The sequence below is a fragment of the Notolepis coatsorum genome, assembly GCF_963971535.1.
Source record: "Notolepis coatsorum genome assembly, chromosome: 14".
Taxonomy (NCBI): domain Eukaryota; kingdom Metazoa; phylum Chordata; class Actinopteri; order Aulopiformes; family Paralepididae; genus Notolepis; species Notolepis coatsorum.
The window spans coordinates 12,740,332-12,765,584 of NC_140178.1; the positions used below are offsets into that span (position 1 = coordinate 12,740,332).

Below are 25,253 nucleotides of genomic sequence, written 5' to 3' on the forward strand. Positions count from 1 at the left end.
TGCCATTATGTCAATAGCACAAATATATTCACAAAAAGGATCACCATAATAATAATGCAGGACCTCTTTAGAGTTCTTTATTCGGCATGCAACGAACTGGGACATGCAATGGGAGCGGCACACACACACTGGAATACACACACACACCGACACACACACATGCATTGTCTTTTTTCTCAGTCGCCGATGCGATTGAGCTCTGCGCTTAACCCATCCCGTCGTCCTTCCCCCCCAAGGGCAGCCGGGAGCAGACAGGGCGTCGGCGAGGTCCCACCAGGTGGTCACGTCAGTGACCGATAAGTACTCGTAATTACTTTCTCTAACCATTATCTCATGCCCTTTTTACCCCTACAGACGTATTTTAGCCAGGTATTGTTTTTATTTGCATTAATCACAATTTATCAGACAGCCATACAACGCATTAAAGAAAATTCGCTTAGACATTGTCTTAAACTAAACACCTGGTCCTGTTAACTCAGGACATGCAGACCTGAGACGATACCGAGTAACCAGGCGTCCCCTGAATGTCTCATGTTGCAAAGATTCTGAATGGACTTCTGGATTGAAGCAAGTTGTATAAATAATGTAGACAGTGATCGAGGGTGTTTCCCAGCGAAGCTGCCAACATTTTCTCTCTCTTTTTTTTTTTTTTAATGAACCTTTATTTAACCAGGCAGGTCAATTAAGAACAAATGATTATTTACAATATTATTTACTGCATTTATTTGCATCAATCGCAATTAATCACACAGCCACAGTGGCTCAGGAGGTAGAGCAGTAGTCTTGTAATCGGCAGGTTCCCGGTTCGATTCCCGCTCCTCCCGGGCATGTGAATGGGTGAATGTGAGGACCAAAATTCTAAAGCGCTACATAAATGCACCATTTACATTTACTATTTACCGTCCAGCCATACAACGCATTAAAGACAAACCGCTCAGACTAAACTAAAACCCCCACACCTAAACAAAATAATAAAAAGGCCTCCTCGATCCCCCTGAGCACGTCTGGGTGGATTAAACCGATAACCTTCTAAAGGTCACAGACAGTAGAGCTGTCAAGTCATGTGCAGTCCTAACAGATTACACCGTCTCACTGACCCCCCCCCCCAGCCCCCACGCACCGGTTCTCACGCCAACCTGTGCGAGAACCACCCAGCCCAGCGTCGTGCAACACCCAGTAGGCTGTGTATAGATACGCCGGGGTCAAAGGTCTGCGGTTTTTTTTGGCCACAGTCTGATCCGTCAATCAACCGCTATCTCCGCCGTAGATTGCCTGCGTGACGCTGGAGAGCGTTGGTGTGCGAGAGCGAGGGCTACCCGCCGGGCGAAGCAGATAGGACGTGCTGTAGGTCGAACTGTAATGTAAAGGACGCTGGTAGAGGCCTTAGACCTTAGGAGTGAGGCCCCTCTGAGTGACCGCCCATCGCTATGGCAACCCCCTTGAATGGGGTTTAAAGGGAAAACGTGAAAGATTAGGCTGGGGTGGGGGGGTGGGGTCATGTGACGACGAGGCAGGCTCTCTGGCGGTCAAAGCCTGCGGGAAGAGAGAGAGAATGAACGAAGGACTGCTGTGAAGAAAGGAGAGAGAGAAGGTATCGGCAGGGAAATGTTCCTTTCTACCACGACACTGTTTTTCTACTTTATTTATATTTTTTACTATGTTATTGTAATGTACACTTTATTACACTTTGTACACTTAATAGGGGGAGGGGGGGAGGGGAGGAGGGGGTGACAGAAGGCAAGGGACTCCACTGTATGCCTATACGCCTCTGAGCAAGGCACTAACACTGACAGGGTTTGATTTCCACCGGGGCCACCTCCGTACTGAGAGATGCGGTCATTCCATCCATTGTGAGCATTAACACGTTTTCTTCATATTTCAATTCTAGTTTAAGTCTATATTTTGTGATTCTGTGTGAAGGGGGGACTAGCAAAGTAAGAGGGTAAATGGACTCCATTTATATAGCAGCTTTTATCCAAAGCGCTTTAGTTGTTCCTCACATTCACCCATTCACCCGCACGTTCACACACCGACGGCGGAGGCGCACGTGCAAGGTGCCACAACTTGCTCATCGGGAGGAGCAGTTAGAGGGTTAAGTGTCTTGCTCAAGGACACTTCGGCACGCTGCCGGGAGGAGCCGGAATCAAACCGGGAACCTTCCGATGACCAGACGACTGCTCTCCACCTCCTGAGCCACTGTCGCCCCAAGATTTCCATTGCACAGCGTAGCTTGTCTGTTTAACTGTGCATATATGACAAATACATATCTTGTGAAATTGCAGCTCATGTCTGTCTGTCTGGTTCCCCTACAGTAAGGGGCCTTATTTGTTGTGGGTCTGATCACATGACAGGAGCGGTAATACGTTATAATGAGCCGAGTTCCCAGGGTGAGAATACTTTCCTCACACCGAAACATGCGCTGCAAAGGTTTAAGAACCCCCCCCCCCCCCCCCCCCCGCTGTTCATTATGACATTATCATAATGTAAATTAATTGTAATTTGGCTCAGCTGCAGCGAAGACAATCCTAAAAAATAAGCTTTCATCTCACTTCTCACTACGGTTTGCACAGCTAGTTCAGAGGGTCAGAAAGTCTGAGTAAGTGTGTCCTTTGACATGAGCCGTGTAAAGCCTCATTCTGTGATTTTTTTATAATTTTTTTACCTTCTCTTTCTCCAATTTTTCTCTGTTTTTCTCCCCGTCCCAATTTAGTCGTTGTGCCAATTCCCCCCCTCCCCTCCCCTACCTGGTTGTTGTTCGCATGTTCTCCCACGAGTCGGTACAAGGGCGTCCCGAAGCCGATCGCACGCTTCCTCCGATACGTGCGCCGACTGCCAGTGACGTCTTTTCACTTGGCAGCGAGGACTCTCATTAGTGAAGTGTACCGCGTGGGAGGGCACGCTATCTCCACCAAGTCCTGCCCCGCTGAGCAAGCGCCGAGACCTGACCTGTAGGCGTCGCTGTCCACAACGCCAGATTCCCACCCACCAGCTTCCCACCCCCTAATACTGCCAATTGTATTAGTATGAACGACCAGCCAAGCTGGTAGCAACGCCGAGAGCTGGGCTCGAACCCAGCATCTCCTGCGTTGGTGACGAGCGCAATCTCCGCTACGCCACCTGACCGCCACCATTCTGTGATTTTTTATCCCCGCCGCCGACCATCTACCATGTGTGGTGTATTCGTATACATTGTTTGAAGAGTTTGATCGGTAGATGGAAAATAGGATATTGTGAATCAGATTATAGATCTGTTTGAAAGATGCTGTAAGTGGTGTTTTCTTCTTTTTGAAGATAAGTGTTAAGTAGCTCTATATTCCGACAGCCATCACTGATCATTGAAAATGGGGTACCCTGATGTAAACAAGACAAACGTCTTTCTCTGGTCTGCATCCCCTTAACCCTTTCACTGCCACACTACAGAAGGTTAACCCTTTACTATCACACTACAGACGGTTAATCTTACCTGCAATCTGTTAAATAAAGTTTCCATTCATTCATTCATTCATTCATTCATTCATTCATTCATTCATTCATTCATTCATGCATTCATTCATGCATTCATCCGTGCATTCATTCGTGCATTCATTCATGCATTCATGTATTCATCCATTCATTCATTCATTCATTCATTCATTCATTCACGTATTCATCCATTCATTCATTCATTCATTCATTCATTCATAGTGTCTGGTCAGTAACATGGGTCTCTCAGTCCCTCCACTACAATTTGAACATGTATTTAAAACACTTACTGCACCTTCAATTGTTAAGTGTTTACAAACATTACCAACGTAAACAAACCATGTCTCCATTCTTATTTAAACAATTTGTATTGGTGATGGGGCTGTTCTGTTCCGTTTCTTCCTTTGCATCTGGATTACTGGTTGTGCCTTTAACAGAGTACACATCTTTTGCACAACGATTACACAAGCTTTGCTTGGAAAACCCCTCATTTGGTCCAATTCAGTTTGACTAATCGAGTTATGTAAACATTCAAAACTTGATTATCATGCACGACAAGAACCAAGTCCAAATATTTGGCAGGCCATCATCCGTATTGGGTTTCGATAGAAAGAAAGGTCTTCGGAGATTGAAAAATTGCAATTTGAGCGTGAATGTAATAAAACGATTAATTTTAAACCACAAAAGAACAACAGTTCCAACACAGAAAAGCAGCATGGAGAGGGTAGAGACGTGTGAGACAGACTCCGTCAGATGGTGCTGTATCCTGGACACAATGATAATAACCATGAAGGAAGGAATCTCCGTCTGTCTACGTGCTCGTGTGCGTCTGTCCTCCGCATAATTATCTCGAGAACCGTTAAAATCCGATCGGCCTCGCACTCAGCGGGTGTATTGTCGAGGACCTGGGGGAGGGGAGGGGGTTTGGTGTTGAATTTGGTGCCATTTGGCCAATGGTGACACTATAGCGCATGTCTTTCCTTTGCATAATCTCCAGAACCACTCATCCGATTGACCTCATGCTCGGCGGGTCCAAGGACACAAGGGGAGGGGGGTCTGGTGTCGAATATGGTACCATTCAGCTGGATGGTGGCGCTGTAACAACCAAGGTCACATTTTGGCCTGTAACCTTTGAACCGCTTGTCTGATCGACTTCACGCTAAGCGGGTGTAATTGCAGAGGACCCAGGGGGGTCCGGTGTGTCGAATTTGGTGCCATTTGGCCAGATGGTGGCGCTCTAACAACAAACTTTACATTTGGTGTATTTCTGAGGACCGAAGAGAGCATAGATAATATATATATATAAAGACTAGATGACTCACCCCGCACACTGACCGTTTGTAAATCCGTCAAGATTTCAGCAAGTTAATTAAGAGTATTTTTGTTTGTGCAGATCACTCACTTTAAAGCAGTAGTCCACTGAAACAAGATGGCCGCCGGTGAACTACGCGGGAGACTCCACCTTGAGCCATCTAGTCTTTATATTATCTATGCAAGAGAGAGAGAGAGCCAAGCAGCCGTACCGCGGGTCTCCGCGGCGCTGCACTTCCAGGGGACAAGTAATCGGATGGGCGATACAGGGAGCGGAACAATCGGGCCCTTTGCAAACGGCGGGCACTCGATTGCGAATGGTCAATGCCCGAAAAACTAGGCTCTGCACTAGTGCGTTTAATGCTCTCGGGAAGGTCAACATTATGCACGGTACGTTGGAAATTAAGAATCTTAAACGTACACATGTGGAGCCACGGTCACTGTTGGGGGGACCAGCACCTCTCTCTCTCTCTCTCTCTCTGATACACACACTCATGACTGCACACACCACACACCACACACACACACACACACACACACACACACACACACACACACACACACACACACACACACACACACACACACACACACACACACACACACACACACACACACACACACACACACACACACACACACACACACACACACACACACACACACACACACACACACACACACACACACACACACACACACACACACACGGTTGATCTGACCTTCCTGTGACGGCTTTGTTACAATGAGATTTATGTCGATCGTTGAGGAAAAGGGCACCGGGGGGGGAAAGAGTGGAGGAGGAAGTCCGGCCTTATAACGGACAACATATAGTCGTCACCTACAATTGATGTTAACGCCCGTGTGAGCAGTGGACTGGCTTCACACCAGCAATCTATAGATCAAGAGTGACATGATGTCACCTACTGTGTTGTGTCTGTAAAGAGAGGCACGGTAGCCAGCACAGGCTTTCAGAGCCCAGCTCTCCTGGAAGCAGACCAAGCACCCCTAAGTAATACATGATAAGATAAGATAAGATAAGATAAGATAAGATAAGATAAGATAAGATATTCCTTTATTGATCCCCTTGGGGGAATTCAGGCGTTTTTCAGCATGGGGAAGGTACAGGTATGAGCAGGGAGCAAAGCCCTAGCGTTACCTGGTGGTAATTGACCTGCAGGCACGTGCACACATAGAGCCCAAATGGTGCTTGAGCACCTGCCCTTTTATTTTTTTTAAGATTTACTTTACACCAAAAACGAACAAATATGTTCGGTTTTGTACAATTATGCTAATAACCAATAATAAACAATACAGTCAACTCATGAAGTCAAAACTATTAAGCACTCATCACTTCCCAGTGCAATACCGGCTAAAAAGGGCCCCTAAAAATCGGACTTGCATGCTTCGCACGCTCGTGCACAGGCACAGTGCCCTTTTCAGCCTGTGAGCACCTGCCCCTCTAAAGTCCTGTGCACGTCCCTGTTGACCTGTCCATCTGCCCTGATTGCATTCATTGGCACCTGGTGTGTCTAGTTAGGTTGGCTTTATATGCTCTTCCTGGTTACTATTGAGAGACTGTCAGTCGATCACTGAACCTACCCGTGAGACACCGTTGTGAGTAACACTTATCGCTCCTGCCATGGAGAATAAGTTAGTTTGTCGTTTATAGTATTTGCCGTGCCTTGCATTATCGATTGTATAACCTTTTGTGTGCTTATGTAGCACCATCGGCCCGACGTGTTTTGTTTTGTGTTTTGGAGACCGTGTTTTCTCCCCTTTGCTTTCCCCATTTAGCTATACAGTTGCGTTTATGTGTTTGTGCGATAACGTGTTTTGGAGACTAGATTTCTCCCCTTTACTTTCCCTCTTTTGGAGACAAAGGAGTCTCCCATTTTGTTTGAGCGCCGTCGTCGGCGTGTATGACTTTTATATGCAAACAATAAATAAGTAGCCTTTTGTTTGAGAATCAACACCTGCCTCTAGAAATATATATATATAGGCAATAAAATTGTATCTGAATATAGAAATATGACAAAAAAATAAACAGTGTAAACAAAGGTGCAGATGAGGGTCTGTATGCAGGTTATATTATACATTACAATAAATATAGGCGATAAAGAATTATAATCTTAGTATATATATGAGTAAGAGTAAACGGTATACACAAGGTGCCCTAACTGGCAGGATATGTCATACATTCTCCTTTTATGTAACGCCCATAAATGAATAAATGGTAAATCAAGCAATATGTATTTCGTGTTCATTTATTCATACTTTGGTCAAACTAAGATACTCTGGTTAACACTTTGGTTGCCTTGGGTTAAATTAATGATATACCATAGATTGCCAGCGCTATTTGTCTATGGAGAAAGTCCCCTTCTTTGCAGGGCTATAACTTTTTAAATTCTATTGCTACATTGCCATTATTAGGGCCCATTCAAAGTCCTATATGTATTGTTCATTTTGTAGCAACGTTAAACTTTTTCATTCACATATTCATAGTAAAGTATGGTCTAATGTATAAGTATGTTTTCATCTCTTTCTGCAACTTTCTCCAGAACGTGATATATAGCCCCAAATGCATTATATTGATGATGAAATACAGTTTGATGGCAATCAGCGCGATATAAAAAATTCCAACTAGACGTACTTCTAGAAGTTACTACACGTCATCTGATGTTGACCGGATGGGCGAGGGGGCGTTTATAATTCCGTGGGCAGCGTTATACCAATCATCTAATGTGGGTCAAATGTTGATAAAAGCAGTTAGTATCGAAGATGGTAACGTTACACGCTGAAACTCACCCCAGTCTCCGCGCGCCGTTGGGCGATCATCGTCGAGTAGAAATTTTATCATTATGGGATATATTATTACCCGGTCCATCTCCAGCTTGTATAATGGTATATACGTCCAAATCATGTTGTTTATCGAGTTATTGGCAATCGATCGCTATGTAGAGTGACGAGCTAGAGTGCCGGAACCTATACCGAGTGGCCGGAAGTAATAGGGCCGACCAGCAAAACCTCTACTGCGCTTCCTGTTAAGCGGTTGCGCCGATCGGCCACCAGATGGCGCTCCTGAACCGCCAGAGAGCTCAGTGGGTCCTGCTGGTGGATATCAGGCCAGCGGAGGGGGAATATGAATCCGATTCCAGATTTTTGAAATATTGATATAAGGACGCTGTACAGCGTCCCCCGGCAACTTTAGCATGGCCAGCAATGACGCTGTAAAGCGTTTTTAGGCAGTCAAAGTGTTAAGAACCATGGACCACCAAGAAGGATGTGAGGCAAGAGGAGGGGAGGGGAGGGGAGGGGGTGACAGAAGGCAAGGGACTCCACTGTATTCTCGAAGACACTCTGACGTCACGAGAACGCCGCCATCTTGGTATTGGGGAAACAAACCGATTTCTACGATCAAATGTATGCGTTGAGCTCCGTTTTATTACATATTTTATCACATTCTTGTTCATTTCATAACCTTTTCATATAATTAGTTTTGAAAATATTGAGGCCAACATGGCATTTCACTATTTCGAAAGCCTTTCTGGTGATTCTAAGTGCATGTTTCCCCCAAGCCATAGACATGCACTTAGACAGAAAGTTAAACAGACAGGAAGTTGACTCCGAGAATGCCGATTCCCACAGGGGGCCAGAGAGATGCGGTCATTCCATGGTGAAGCGCTTTGAGTCGTACTGGTAGTACTGGTAGTAGCCTACTGATAGGATTGGTACTAGGAAGTAGGGCTGCACGATTAATCGCTTTTTAATCGAAATCACGATTTGGAAATTGATGCAATTATCAAATTGCAACAAGAAAAACCGTTATTATTATTTTCTTTTTTACTTTTTACTTTATTTAACCAGGAAGTCCCATTTGAGATACAAGATCGGTTTGGGAGAGGGAGGTAAGGGGTTTTAGATTGTGTGTTGTGAAGTTTAGACTTCAGAGAGGGAGAGTGAAGTACAGAAAAAAGGCTACCGTTGGGTACCGGTATCGATTCCCAGGTAAAAAAACATTTTCAGGCTCGGTGTCCTGAAAAGACCCACTGCATAGGCCAGATGCAAGCCGCATTTTACAATAAACCTCTGTGGGGCTGCTTAAAAGAAAATTATAACCGCAAATTTAATTGCAATCGCAATATCTGTCAGAAAAATCGCAATTAGATTATTTCCCAAAATCGTGCAGCCCTACTAGGAAGTAACAGAAATGCCAGCGGTCATTAAATCCGTGATGCCCATTGATGCCAGTGGTCATTCATTCCGTGATGCTTATTGATGCCAGTGGTCATTCATTCCGTGATGCCCATTGATGCCAGTGGTCATTCATTCCATGATGCCCATTGATGCCTCGGGTTGATTGTAGGCTATAGTTCAAGGAGGCCGGTGAAGCTGTGGTGCTGCCAACTACAGTATGCTGCGTTGCCTTATGCCACACTGGCCAAAAACCTAATCCAATAATAAGCTCAGGGCCGGCACAAGCCTTTATGGGGGCTCTAAGCGGAATTTGAATTGGGAGCCCCCCCAGTCCCCCCACCGACCCTTTGGGGGTCACAACACCACATTATTTTGGGTGTCTTTTACTGTGCTGGCACTTTACCTCTGAATCAGATCCAGATTACTTTATTCACCATATTGCAGTACAAATGGAACGTGATTTGACGTTTACAGTGCATGCTTTTTTTTTTTACAATAAACAATACAACAGTAAATAAATAATTTAAGTAAAGTGCAAGACAGGACAGAACAGTGAGACAACAATAAGCCCCTCTCTCTCACAGTCTCTCTCTCTCTCTCTCTCCTTTGCAACTTTGCAAAAAAAAACACATAAAAGACTGTATCCACAAAGCAAATTAATTCAGAGCACATAGATGATAAAGCCACAGATGAAAGGAACCGGCCAAGATGGTAATAGCTGTATTAACACAATGCATAGTAAGCAGCGTTCACACACACCACACAGCTCCAAGAGCGGCTGTGTTTTGTATTTTATGTTTGCCTTGTTTTGCTTGTATCCTGTCGTCTTTGTAAAAGCTGTATACTTGTATTGATTTTTGTCTAAAATAAATATATATCTAATAGGGGTGTAACGGTACACAAAAACCACGGTACGGTACGTACCTCGGTTTTTAAGTCAAGTTTTCGGTACAGTGGGGGAAAGTTTGGCTTTCCATGTTCCACTCAGGGGTGATGTAGTGTGCAGTAACTAATTGTACTTGTAGGGCTGTCAACGAATATTCTATATTGAAATTAATAATCGACTTGTAAAAAAAAAAAAATAATAATAATTCTATTCGATTGTGAAAAAAAACAGGGCGGTCTTTAGTGGTTAACATACGGTTGTATTCGTTCGGTACACAGCCGTTTGGTACGGTACACACTGAAACGGTTCGGTACGTATACGTGTACCTTTACACCCCTAATATCTAATAATAATAATAAAATAAAATGGTGGGCCACGGGGGGCCCTAAGCAGGCACTTAGTTTGCTTAGGCATCGGGGGGGGGGCCCTGGATAAGCTGATCATTTGCTTATGGTCCCTTCGAGGCCACATTGCTGGTGAAAGGCTGGCCTGACGAGCCCCAGTGCAGCAAACCAGTTCTGAGTCTCTGTCACAACAGTTCAGCCCAGGTCTCTCTGTCACCACTGTCTTCCTGTTCCTCTTCCTCTTCATCTTCATCTTCCACTTTGTTTCTCGTTAAGACATGCAGACGGTTCAATGGACCTGTCTCAAACCCTGCCCTCTTTTCTTGATCCTCCAATCACAACTGTCGCTTACCTCGGACAAACCAAGTTTGTCCGAGGTAAGCGACAGTTGTGATTGGAGGATCAAGAAAAGGGGCAGGGTTTGAGACAGGTCCATTTCTACTGACTGCCATACCATAACTAAGGCAAAGGAGAGGGAGGGATGAGAGATAGAGAGAGACAGAGAGAGCAATGCCTCAGATCATTGAGTGGAAGCTCATTGATCTTTTCTCTTTAAGGGTGTTTTCTTTTGTAGCCGCGCCGAGCAGCAGCTCTATAACTCTGTCTGCCGGTTGGTCGGTCGGTCAGCCACGGGTTTCGCCCTATAGGAGGCTTAAATAGGGCATGGAAGTCAAGTGTGTGTGCGTGTGTGTGTGTGTGTTCGTACCAATTGTCTAAAATGGCGAGTGGCAAAGGGAGTGGCCCCATCGCAAAAAGGTCACAACTATTGCATATTTGCGCTTGTTTATAAATGAAGAAGGGGCTTCAGAAGACTAGGTGTCGTCGGTATGGAGACCGTTCTGATCTGGACTCCCTGGGGCTCTGTGTTCACTCAGCGGGTCTCCAACTGATCCAGAAGGACGTGGGGATGATGGGGATGGAGGACGTGGGGATGGAGGACGTGGGGATGATGGGGATGGAGGACGTGGGGATGGAGGACGTGGGGATGGAGGACGTGGGGATGGAGGACGTGGGGATGGAGGACGTGGGGATGGAGGACATGGGGATGGAGGACATGGGGATGGAGGACGTGGGGATGGAGGACGTGGGGATGGAGGACGTGGGGATGGAGGACGTGGGGATGGAGGACGTGGGGATGGAGGACGTGGGGATGGAGGACATGGGGATGGAGGACATGGGGATGGAGGACGGAGGACATGGGGATGGAGGACGTGGGGATGGAGGACATGGGGATGGAGGACGGAGGACATGGGGATGGAGGACGTGGGGATGGAGGACATGGGGATGGAGGACATCCCTATAACCCTTTCACTACCCCACTACCAAAGGGTTAACCCTTTCACTGCGACAATACATAAGGTTAACCCTTTCACTGCTACACTACAGAAGATTAACCCGTTCACTACCACACTGCAGATGGTTAACCTTTCACTACCACACTACAGAAGGTTAACCCTTTCACTGCCACACTACAGAAGGTGAACCATTTCACTACCACACTGCAGATGGTTAACCTTTCACTACCACACTACAGAAGGTTAACCCTTTCACTACCACACTGCAGATGGTTAACCTTCTGTAGTGTGGCAGTGAAAGGGTTAAACGTGTCCTCCAGAACTATTAGGAACGTCTGACCACTACACTAAGTGTGTCTCACTCTTAGCCACCAAAAAACCTGCACGGACTACAACGTATATATATATATAACGTATATCGTTTTTTTAAACTGAATAATTTCAAACTTTTTATTATTTGTGTTACTGAAAACTGTAAGCGGAGAGCCTATTGGGATGCTAGATCCTAATGTGAAACACTGTGATTTGCCATACCTTGCTACCTGTCTATCTTTTTTATGCCCGCTTATGCCTGTATTTTTCACTGTTGTGAAGCACTTTGAACTGCAACCTCTGTATGAAAAGTGCTATACAAATAAAGTTATTATTATTATTATTATTATTATTATTATTATTATTATTATTATTATTATTATTATTATTATTATTATTATTATTATTATTATTATTATCGTGCCAGTTAGGGTACAGAGACCCTCATCTGCACCTTGTTTAAACCGTTTATTTTTCCTCATTTTTATATTCAGATCTCATTTCATTGCCTATATTTATGTCTTTCTACTATTGCCCTGCCCATACCTGCACCTCCCGGCTCCCCCCCGCCCCCCCCCCCCCCCCCCCCCCCCATGCTGCTATGACGCCCAAAAGGGGATCAACAGAGGAATATCTTATCTTATGTAGCGAGTGAAAGTGTGTGTGTGTGTGTGTGTGTGTGTGTGTGTGTGTGTGTGTGTGTGTGTGTGTGTGTGTGTGTGTGTGTGTGTGTGTGTGTGTGTGTGTGTGTGTGTGTGTGTGTGTGTGTGTGTGTGTGTGTGTGTGTGTGTGTGTGTGTGTGTGTGTGTGTGTGTGTGTGTGTGTGTGTGTGTGTGTGTGTGTGTGTGTGTGTGTGTGTGTGTGTGTGTGTGTGTGTGTGTGTGTGTGTGTGTGTGTGTGTGTGTGTGTGTGTGTGTGTGTGTGTGTGTGTGTGTGTGTGTGTGTGTGTGTCTCCAGCAAGGCGCTTCCTGCTCGTCTCTGACTGATGTTAAGCTAAGCTGCTGTGACACAGCTGGGGTTCAGTGACCCAGACACACACACACACACACTCAGAGAGGAGCGCTGGACACACACACACACACACACACACACACACACACACACACACACACAGAGAGGAGCGCTGGACACACACACACACACACACAGAGAGGAGCGTTGGACACACACACACACACACTCAGAGAGGAGCGCTGGACACACACACACACACACACAGAGAGGAGCGTTGGACACACACACACACACACACAGAGAGGAGCGTTGGACACACACACACACACACTCAGAGAGAAGCGCTGGACACACACACACACACACACAGAGAGGAGCGTTGGACACACACACACACACACACACTCAGAGAGAAGCGCTGGACACACACACACACAGCGTTGGACACACACACACACACACACACACACACACACACACACACAGAGAGGAGCGCTGGACACACACACACACACACACACACACACACATACACACACACTCACAGAGGAGCGCTGGACCGGAGAACAACAATCACTTCCTCTGCACTGGGTCTGCAGCACTTACACACAGCATGAGGCAAATGGAGCGCACATGGGTTTGTAAAGAGATACACACACACACATGCACACACACACACACACACACGAAACAGTTAATATTCTCTCATTATCAACTTACTTAATATAATAATAATAATACACTTTATTTGTATAGCACTTTTCATACAAGAATTGCAGGCCAAAGTGCATTAAAATCTATGAAAAATTTAATAGTTTAAAATAAAAATAAGTTTGGAATAGACTTCTGTCATTAAAATCAATGAAAAGGAAATATTGTAATATATTTATGTCATTAGAATCTATGGGGGAAAAAAGGATTGTAATAGATTTATTATTGATTGTGATTAACATGACATTAAACTCTATAAAAGACTATTAGCAGGTTTCTGACAAAATAAAAGCTATGCATTATTAAGTGCAGACATAGGATGAGTATAGAAATAGCAGTGCAACAACATAGACATACATTTGCATAAAATAGTGCAGTGCACTATTTAAACAATCACCGTCTGGATGCAAATGAGTCCATGCAGCAGAATGTATTAAAAGGCTAAGATGAAGAGGTATGTTTTTATTTTACTTTTACACAATTCACGAAAGCTGCGTCCCCGATCTCCTTTTGGCTGTGGTTGGGAACCTTCAGTAAACCAGTAGTAGATAGAGCTGACCTTCTAAATGTGTTTTGGCATTCGAAGCTTCGGGGCCGAGATTCGATTTTAATTCGAAGCTTCAAGATAAAAAAAAGACATTATAATAATATAAAAAGTTTTATTTTTATTTATTTTTTATGTTGTGGGACTTGTGCAGCACTTTGTTCAACTTTGTCAGTGCTGTACAGTTTAAACCTTTTTAAATCTTAGACAAACTAAACACTTTGCTTTCATGAAATATTGTAGGCCTATAAGCTGTCATTTGAGAGTTTATAAAAGCAGCACAATGAACACGAATCTGTCAGTGCCGAGTCCGACCTCATCTTAAATAACAAACAGCATTGCTTATTGTAGTTAACAAAGAGAGGCAGAATTTATTCAAATTTTATTTTCCCATGCCCATCGAACAAAGCTTCAAAGTATTTAAGACAGCCCTAGTAGTAGATGGTCGAAAAGTTCTTGGGGGCACACAGTTGACAAGAGAATTGGCACAAGAATTACTTCTAAGCTTTTCATATCCAGAAATTATTAGAAAGTTGATCATTAGAAAGTTACAATGAATAGATTTTAGATGTGGTTACTTGTGTGTGTGCTGCTATGCTCTAAGTCTAAGAGAACAATGGCTTGTTATTAACACACCGCACGTGATGTTCATTAGTGAAATGTTTGACCCCGAGGGGATTATGACTGATACGTCTCATGATATGTATTGTGCAGCGATGTATTCTACTGTACGGAGAGAGAGAGACTGACAACAACATCACGTGGTCCAGAACACGAGCTAAATCAAGACCGCGCTGAAAGCGAAAAAGGATTACAGCAAAAGTGAAAAGGATTATAGAACAAGCATTTTTGCCCGGAAGGACATGATCTTCTCCTCCCTTCCTTCCGGGCAGAAGCAACCGTGTCAGAGATATACGTTCTGTTGAAACGGCAAAGGAAAGCGTGAAGTTGAGAGATCCTTATAGTCTAAAGTAAACCGTGCTAAATACCCCCCTCCCCCCCCCCCCCCCCCCCCGGTATAAACACTGTTCAAACTAAAACAAGCAGTATGGTTTTATAACTGTGACTGTTTGTGAAGTTTGTTTTTTATTTTGGTTGTCATAATTGTGTTGGTCTCGTCTAAATTGTGTTGTGTTGTGAATGTCTCAGTTGTGTTTTGCTTGTCTCAGTTGTGAATGTGATGTGCTTGTCTCAGTTGTGTTGTGCTTGTCTCAGTTGTGATGTGCTTGTCTCAGTTGTGTTGTGCTTGTCTCAGTTGTGTTGTGCTTGTCTTAACACATTGGACGCCAGACCCGAGATAAGTCGGGTTAACTCGCCGAACGTTGGGCGCCAAACCCGAGAAAAGTTGGGTTTTCAGTGTTATTTCTTTTATTCAATATTTCCATTCATAATCCATCGAGGCAGCCTGATTTTATCATTGGGAATGGGTCTGAGATCGCAAACGTCGAATACCGCCGCCTAACTATTGCACATCCTTGGAAACCCTCTATCTCAGCCTGTACGTCGGTCTAAAAAGTCCGGTCCGGGTTTTCCTTGTCGGGCATGAGTAACGTTTATAACACATGGATTGGGGACACTCGAGCACCGCTGGTTCATGTGCTTTGGTGGATTATCTTGGCAACACGATCGACATCAATACTTGGAATGGCGATCAGATAATTGGAATATTCTTTTTGCAGTACATCCTAGTCAAAGTAAGGGCTATATGCTATCAATCTTGCATTGATCTAATAATTCCTTCCCCGCGATCGGAGCGTGTGTCTGTAATGTACTGTGTAACGTATTCCGTTGGTGACGATCGAAGCATAGAACCCCCCCCCCCACCTCTCATGCATGCATGATGAAACATAATACCGATAATCTAGCGTTGATTTCAGATTGATTGTTGATCCGAGCGAGGAATTGCACGGTTCCTAGTGAAATGCACTAAAACGCTGTTTAGCTGCGTTTCCTGGGATTACACAGAATTACTCTAAAACTATACTCATATTCACCACGGTATAAAACGGGAATGTATGGATGAAAAAATTATCCGTTTGTTGCATCTTGACCGGAAGAAACTCAATGACAATCGACTATATTATTAGATCCATAGCTATACTATTTAATATAGTTTTAGCACTGCAAACACCGGCATGTAGCCCCATTCATTACAGTTCTGGCACACACGGCCATACGGCCCACAGCGACATCTGGCGCTGAATGTGTTAATTGTGTTGTGCTTGTCTTATTTTAGTTGTGCTAGTCTCATTTGTGTTGTGCTTGTCTTAATTGTGTTGTGCTTGTCTTAATTGTGTTGTGCTTGTCCTAATTGTATTGTGCTTGTCTTAATTGTGCTTGTATTGTGTTGTGCTTGTCTTAATTGTGTTGTGCTTGTCTTAATTGTGTGTGGTTACTATGTCCTGTACCCCCCTGTACCCTTGTAATTAAATAACTAAATGACAATCAAAAAAGATATTATATAAAAAATAGTATCATCCTGAAATTATGTTTACCACCACTTGCTGGCATCAAAATCAGAAAGTAGTTTTTCTTTCAATCACTACAAACTGCACTGAGGCTAAACGTGGTACTACATACAGTAAGATATTACAGTTTTTCACAATTGCTAAAACACAAAACACAATTCCCCAAACCAAATGACCAGTTCCCTAAACACATTCAATACAACTAGCCCCCATTTGGCAAAACAAATAAATAATGCAGAAATCTCTGATCAAATGTGCACATTGAAGCTCATGTGATGCAAAATTATAGTGCACAGTCAGCAAAAGTTGAACACAATGAACACATCTGGTGTCATTTATTAAGACACGATGATGTGACTGACTACACCTATATAGGCCAGTGCACAGTTTGCTGACGGTTCCAAAGGATTTGTCTTTTCTTCTTTGGGGGGGGGGGGGCAAGAAGGATGTGTACAAGATGCATTACTGTAGGCCTATATCGTACATGTATAGGTCATGTTTCCAAATGCAGTATGTATACTGTCACTGAATTTAAAATTGCTTACAAAAAACTGACATATTGGGATAGTGGAGTTATATAATTACTATTTACTGTAAAGAAAAACATCAAATTGTGTTTTACATTTTTACGTGTATTGTTGTGTGTGTGTGTGTTTGTGTGTAAATGTTTGCATTTATTTGCTTTGCTACGTAAATGAAACACTAAACTATACACTAACTTATAGAGAACCCCATTTTACAGTTTTTCACAATTGCTAAAAACACATTTCACAAAACTGCCCTCCGTTTTCACAAAACTCTAAACCCAAAACACACACGTTTCATATGACTTTACTGTACTGTAATTCTGTTTGAACCAGTTACACACTGTTGTGCTTAACCTTAACCTAAAACACTTTTAGCAATTATACTTCTCGGTGATTAGAGTACTGTAAGTGAAGTACACAGAGAATGTGCCAATATACAATAAATTCACCAAACACTACACAAGACCAAATGCTGCAGACTGATGAAAATATAATTATCTCCATATGCCCCTACGCAAATCACTGTAGTTTTCATGCTACACTGTAAGCTCAGCAAATATCAGACAAACATACTGTATCCAGTACAGGTTACAATCACAGAACATTTTAAGAAATTAAAATATAGTACAGAAAATACTAGACATTATTTGTTTGCCTAGCTTGGTCTGGCCAGAGAATTTATGGGAAACTGGAACATGTTTTGATTCTCCATGTTGACATGTTGACTGGTTTGGGTATATGGAGAAAAAACAAATATTTTCATCAATCTGCATCATTGGTCTTGTGTCCAGCCAGTGTATTGTGTATATATATATATATATATTTTTTTTTTTATCCACTTTTTCTCCTTATTTTCAATCTTTCTCTCATCCCAATTTCGTATCACCAATTTCCCCTTCAATTCTCCCCTCCCCTATCTTGAACGTTGCTAGACTATGCCTCCCACTGGTCGGCTGTAGTGAGGATAGAAGCCTTGCATCACGTGTCCCCTCCGGTACACAAGGAGGCAGCCTGTCGCATCTTTTCACCAGACAGCGCGGACTCTCAGTGGCGAGGAGTAACGCGTGGGAGGCTCACGCTGCCCCCGATACTTCCTGACTCTGCTGTACAGGCGTCACCCAACCGACCTGTAGGAGTCGCTGTCTACAACGTCCAATCCCCACCCATCGACTTTCCACCCGCTACCTCTGCCAATTGAGATAGTATGACGACTGGTCCAAGCCGCAGGCAATGCTGACTCCGGGAGTCGAGACCGCAGCCTCTTGCATTGGTGACGAGCGCAATCTCCGCTACGCCATGCACCCAGCCGCCTAGTGTATTGTATATTTGTACATTCTCTGTGTACTTCACTCTCCTTCCATTTTGGTTGAAGACAGGTGAACTCACCTGCTGCATTTTTATAGTGCTTACTGTAACTGCATTTTCTACATTTTCTTACAGTAATTTACATACTATTCCTATGAAACACACATCTATAAATACCCAATATATTTTGAAAACAGATAAGAAGGTTTCTAAAAATGTGTCCTGGCAGTTGTGAAACTGTAAAAAGAACATTCTCACACTCTGAACATTGTGTTTTCAATTATTTGTTGTTGTGTGTAATGATGCTTAGTTTGCAGGCCTTGAGGGATTTTGGTGTCAAAGTTTGCTTTTGAGCATACGGGCAACTGTTTTGGTGTGATAGTTTGGTTTTGAAAAGAGAATGTTATAGGTTTTGTGTATATAGCTTGAGAAAAGTGTTTTGTGTTTAGAGTTTTGTGAAAAGGGAGGGCAGTTTCACGAAATGTGTTTTAGCAATTGTGAAAAACTGTAAGATATATTTTGGACACATGAAGATGTAGAAGATTAGCCATCAGTCAGACAATGGTTTGGATAGAAGGTTGGAATGAGATGTAAGAAAGAAACGAGGAAACAGCAACACGATGTTGGCTCCAAAAAGAATGAGAAACTTTGATTTTGTGTCACTCAAGAGCGAGAGAGAGGGGAGGAGAGAGAGAGAAAGGGAGAAAGAGGGGAGAGGGATAGAGAAGAGAGGGATAAAAAAAGGGAGAGAGATATTTTTTTTATTTCTAGACCAAGAGAGAGAGTGGATCTACTTCACGCCTGTCCCCAGCCCCGGGCTACAGTCACAGTATGTGGGACACGGCAGGACAGAGACAGACGGGGACTTTCCATCACTTTACGTCACACTTCTGATCTTAATCAAACTTTACTGTGTTTTATTATAGCGCCATATGGACAGCACTTTGGTGCAACTACACTTGTTTTAAATGTGCTTTGTAAATCAAACGTTTATATCACTGACAAACATGAGTCGTTTTTGATAAACGTATGCACGTTTGGTAAACTATAGCCTATAACACTATCGCTAATTACACACCCCCCCCCCACCCCCACCCCGCCTAACCAATGCCCCCCCACCCCACCCACCCAACCACCTCCAATGTACAGTCCCCCCCCGCCCCACCTACCAACCTCCTCCAATGTACAGTCCCCCCCCACCCCACCTACCAACCTCCTCCAATGTACAGTTTCTTCGTCAAATGTATATTTTTTAGACTCTTTTTGTATCACAAACAGTAATGTATTTGTAAAATCTGGTATGTCATAAATGTATAGATGTAGCAGTACTGTCTATCTGTATGTCATGTATGTTATGATGAATTTAAAATGGGGGACCCTGATGTAAACAAGACGAAAGTATTTCTCTGGTCTGCATCCCCTTAACAATTGTGTGTATTGAGCTGTACTGTATTGTACCCATTCTGCAATCTGTTAATACAATTTTCAATCAATCAATCAATCAATCAATCAATCAATCAATCAATCAATCCAATCAATGAGTGTTAAAGCATAGTTTGCATCAATTTAAAACATGCTTTTTCGAGCTTTTCTGTGTATTATTACCACCTCATTTTGCATTCTTGCATTCTGGTTGCATTTTGTACTTTAGTTTGTACTTTAGTTTGTTAGTCATTTGTATAGTCTTTTTGGCATTTATTATTATTTTTTTTAAACTTTTTACTGTATGAAGCACAATCTCACGGGGCGCATACAGAACCAAGCATTTCACTGCATTTCATGTACCTTATATTATATGTGACAAATAAAACTAAACGTGACCCGTTGTTACGCGCGGTGCTCGCGTCTTTACCAACCTGCTGGTAGTTGGGCTCCTCCGGCCTGAAGGAGTTCTCCACCGGCTGGAAGGTGAAGTTGAGGTGGGGGAAAGTGTGGAGCCAGTATGTCCACCACGGAGCGATGTAATCAAGCCTCGGGTTGGCCATTCCTGCTGCTGGGAAAAGTCAGTCGACCGACTCGACCCCGAGTCACCCGACCGCCGGAGAGCTCACACAGTCAGACACACACTCCCCCTGGGAGAGACCCCCGAGACCCTGCTTCGCCGCTTCTTCTAATAATCCCAGTGTCCGCGCAAAAACAAATGAAACACCCGGGACTTTGCAAAAACAAAAACATCAGAAAGGAAATACCTCCCTTGGCACTGTACCCCCTGAAGAAGGCGTCATGTTAACACTATCTCGGTAAGCTGCTTCCATAGTTAACGTTTGATTAAATTGCTCCGCTTAAAGTTGTTGATGAGCAGCGCTCGGAGAGCGCGTAATGCACAGGGCGCACTGGAAGCGTGTTCTCCGAGGATGGGCGGAGCGCGTAAAAGTGCGCACTGGAAGCGTGTTGTTGATTGATCGATTGATTGAAAACTTTATTAACATAATGCAGAATGGGTACAGTACAGTTAAGGGGATGCAGACCAGAGAAAGACTTTCGTCTTGTTTACATCAGGGTCCCCCATTTTCAATTCATCATATATGACACACGACATACAGATAGACAGTACTGCTTGTGATACAAAAATAGTCCAGAAAAGAGGGTATATACATTTGACGTAGAAACTGTACATTGGAGGAGGTTGGGTAGGCGGGGTAGGGGGGGGGGGGGGGTAGGGGGTGGGTGGATGGGGGACACTGTACACTGTACATTGGAATATTGACAAAGCCATACTTGGTAATCTTTTTTTTCATGAATGTCTGATCACTGTGGGCTAGATCCACAAAGAATGGATTGCACAGTGCTAGTTGCACCCTACTTACAATTCATTATAAATTGAAAATGGGGGACCCTGATGTAAACAAGACGAAAGTCTTTCTCTGGTCTGCATCCCCTTAACAATTTTGTGTATTGAGGTGTACTGTATTGTACCCATTCTGCAATCTGTTAATAACATTTTCAATCAATCAATCGATTCAATCAATGCCAGTTAGGGTACCTTATTGTGTATACTGTTTACCCTCACTCTTCAAATTCTTTATTGTAACATATAATATAACCGACGATACAGACCGTCATCTGCGCTCTGTTTATTTTTGTCATATTAATATATTCAGAGTTAATTATATTGTTTACACTGTTTATTTTTCCTCGTGTTGTTTCCAATACAGGAGAGCAAATAATGATTTGAGATGTATGTGGAATATGGAATATTATGGAATATTATTTCAACAGACCACTTATTTTTCCACACAAAAAATACCACTTATAGCACATTTAAGTTTTAACCCACCAACATACCAAAAGCCATGAACCTAAGTCACATAGCCTAAAGTGTTATTAGGAAATACTGGGTAGACCCTCGGATAATAACTGTCTGTCTGGCAGCCAGGGGCTAGACTGAGGTCTGTCTGTCTGTCTGTCTGTCCTCCAGGGGTTAGACTGAGGTCTGTCTGTCTGTCCTCCAGGGGTTAGACTGAGGTCTGTCTGTCTGTCTGTCCTCCAGGGGTTAGACTGAGGTCTGTCTGTCTGTCAGCCAGGGGTTAGACTGAGGTCTGTCTGTCTGTCCTCCAGGGGTTAGACTGAGGTCTGTCTGTCTGTCCTCCAGGGGTTAGACTGAGGTCTGTCTGTCTGTCCTCCAGGGGTTAGACTGAGGTCTGTCTGTCTGTCTGTCCTCCAGGGGTTAGACTAGGTCTGTCTGTCTGTCCTCCAGGGGTTAGACTGAGGTCTGTCTGTCCTCCAGGGGTTATACTGAGGTCTGTCTGTCTGTCCTCCAGGGGTTAGACTGAGGTCTGTCTGTCTGTCCTCCAGGGGTTAGACTGTGCTCTCTGTCTGTCTGTCCTCCAGGGGTTAGACTGAGGTCTGTCTGTCTGTCCTCCAGGGGTTAGACTGAGGTCTGTCTGTCTGTCCTCCAGGGGTTAGACTGTGCTCTCTGTCTGTCTGTCCTCCAGGGGTTAGAGACTGTGCTCTGTCTGTCTGTCTGTCCTCCAGGGGTTAGACTGTGCTCTCTGTCTGTCTGTCCTCCAGGGGTTAGACTGAGGTCTGTCTGTCTGTCCTCCAGGGGTTAGACTGTGCTCTCTGTCTGTCTGTCCTCCAGGGGTTAGAGACTGTGCTCTGTCTGTCTGTCTGTCCTCCAGGGGTTAGACTGTGCTCTCTGTCTGTCTGTCCTCCAGGGGTTAGACTGAGGTCTGTCTGTCTGTCCTCCAGGGGTTAGACTGTGCTCTCTGTCTGTCTGTCCTCCAGGGGTTAGACTGTGCTCTGTCTGTCTGTCTGTCTGTCTGTCTGTCTGTCCTCCAGGGGTTAGACTGTGCTCTGTCTGTCTGTCTGTCTGTCTGTCTGTCCTCCAGGGGTTAGACTGAGGTCTGTCTGTCTGTCTGTCCTCCAGGGGTTAGACTGAGGTCTGTCTGTCTGTCTGGCAGCCAGGGTGTGTTTGTTTACACTACCTGTGACTTCTGCTGTTGATGTCAGTCTGACCCCTTGTGGACAATGAGGTGCACTGAGGTGAACTGCTAGCTGCTGTGCTGCTGCTGTGCCTCTATGATGACATGGAGGAGGAGGAGGAGGAGGAGGAGGAGGAGGAGGAGGAGGAGGAGGAGGTGGAGGAGGAGGAGGAGGAGGAGGTGGTGGTGGTGTTCATGATGATGATGATGTTGATGAAGAAGATGATGATGTTGATGATGTTGATGAAGAAGATGATGTTGTTGATGATGTTGATGAAGAAGATGTTGTTGTTGATGATGAAGAATACGATGTTGTTGTTGTTGTTGTTGTTGTTGTTGTTGATGAAGATGATGTCGTTGATGACCCCCCCCCCAAAAATTTATAATGTAATTTCAAGCAAAAATGTCTATTAATTAATTAAATTCTGAAGCATGGCATACAGAACAAATTGCGACCACCAGCGCTTCAACACACCACTCACTTCCACCGCCCCAGCCTCAGATGGTCTGGTGTGACCAGCTCAGTTTGCCTTCTTGCGATGCCAGATACAAGCCAGAAGGGACCTCTGCTTCTCCCGCAGAACACAGATCTGACACAGAGTCAAGACGCTCGCGGGGAAATGTATTTGAACCCTTTCACTACCACACTACAGACGGTTAACCATCTGTAGTGTGGTAGTGAAAGGTTAACCATCTGTAGTGTGGTAGTGAAATGGTTAACCATCTGTAGTGTGGTAGTGAAAGGGTTAACCTTCTGTAGTGTGGTAGTGAAAGGGTTAACCTTCTGTAGTGTGATAGTGAAAGGTTAACCATCTGTAGTGTGGTAGTGAAAGGGTTAACCTTCTGTAGTGTGGTAGTGAAAGGGTTAACCTTATGTAGTGTGGCAGTGAAAGGTTAACCTTCTGTAGTGAAAGGGTTAACCTTCTGTAGTGTGGTAGTGAAAGGGTTAACCATCTGTAGTGTGGTAAAGGTTAACCATCTGTAGTGTGGTAGTGAAAAGGTTAACCATCTGTAGTGTGGTAGTGAAAAGGTTAACCATCAGTAGTGTGGTAGTGAAAAGGTTAACCGTCTGTAGTGTGGTAGTGAAAGGTTAACCGTCTGTAATGTGGTAGTGAAAGGGTTAACCTTATGTAGTGTGGTAGTGAAAGGTTAACCTTCTGTAGTGTGGTAGTGAAAGGGTTAACCTTATGTGGTGTGGTAGTGAAAGGTTAACCTTCTGTAGTGTGGTAGTGAAAGGGTTAACCTTCTGTAGTGTGGTAGTGACAGGGTTAACCCTTTGTCGTGTGGCAGTGAAAGGGTTGACATTCTGTATTGTTGCAGTGAAAGTGTTAACCCGTTGGTAGTGTGGCAGTGAAAGGGTTAACCTGCTGTAGTGTGGTTGTGAAAGGGTTAACCCTTTCTCGTGTGGCAGTGAAAGGGTTGACCCTTTGGTATTGTTGCAGTGAAAGGGTTAACCCTTTGTCGTGTGGCAGTAAAATGGTTAACCCTTTGGTAGTGTGGTGCCCCCACAATTACACATCATCGCTTTAATGTTACTTGTCTTTTTGGACAAGTTATGTTTTTGTAGATTTTTATTGATTTTTACTACCGGGCAGTCCGGTAGAGAGAGAGAGAGAGGAGGAATGGGAGACGGAGCAGGGGAAGACATTCGGCAAAGAACGACGGGTCCGGGAATCGAACCCGGGTCGGCCGTGTTGCGCCGCAGCGCATTACGTGGTTCGCCACGCGGGTGCCTCACATCGTCGCTTTAAGACAAGTGGCCCAGGCTCTAATTGGAAGTCAAGTGAATCATCGCGCTGCCGTTTGGGGAGATGCTGGAGTTGGATCATTCATTAGGCTCAAATCTGCACAAAATAAGGTTGTCAGAATTATTCTTAACCCTCGCTAGAGAACGATACAGGCATGGTCACCAATTAAGAAGCACGCAACACCCCTGTTAAATAATGATGTAACACACTGGTCACCAATTAAGAATATAATAATAGTCATAAGTACGCAATACCCATGTTAAAGAATGATGTAACATACCGGTCATCAATTAAGAATACAATAATAGCCAAGTATTCTCCATGTATTCAATAACTTACAGGGAAAAAAAGGCAATACTTAAACTGTTAGGGCAGCAGTGGCGGAGCCCAATAGCAGAACACAGGAGGAGAGAGAATGGAGCGTTTTAGGTTGGTTTTAATTGTAGGCAACAAGCAGACAGGTATGACAACAGGAATGTGCAATAGATGTGAGCAGGTGCACTCCTCGTGCAGCACAGGAGCGTCCAGGTGGGTGGTGTCTTGGGAGCGGTGGTCCTGGGCACAGAGAACAAGATTAGGACAAGGTATTCAACAAGGACAGAGTAGCAAGGCTAGGGTTCGTCGTCGTACCTAGGTTGTTAGGTTAACACTGCGACGAGGGAGAGCAGGATCCGTGGGCTGAATTGGGGTCTGATGATGAGGGAATCCCTTGATTGATCTCCCTCCGACAGCGTGGGAACGCAGGGGCCGGATGCTGCCCATATA

At 44.3% G+C, this 25,253-nt stretch overlaps 1 pseudogene across 1 annotated transcript in view; it reads right to left on the minus strand.

The window, feature by feature from the left end:
- The window catches only part of LOC311240420 (protein tweety homolog 2-like), a 112,764-nt pseudogene extending 92,463 nt beyond the window's left edge, over positions 1-20,301 (minus strand). The window contains exons 1-2 of the transcript in view: positions 20,173-20,301; positions 11,072-11,505 (exon numbers count right to left, since the gene is read on the minus strand). The product of the transcript in view is annotated as a protein tweety homolog 2-like (transcript). The remainder of the gene's footprint in view (positions 1-11,071; positions 11,506-20,172) is intronic.
- Positions 20,302-25,253: the final 4,952 nt, after the last annotated feature.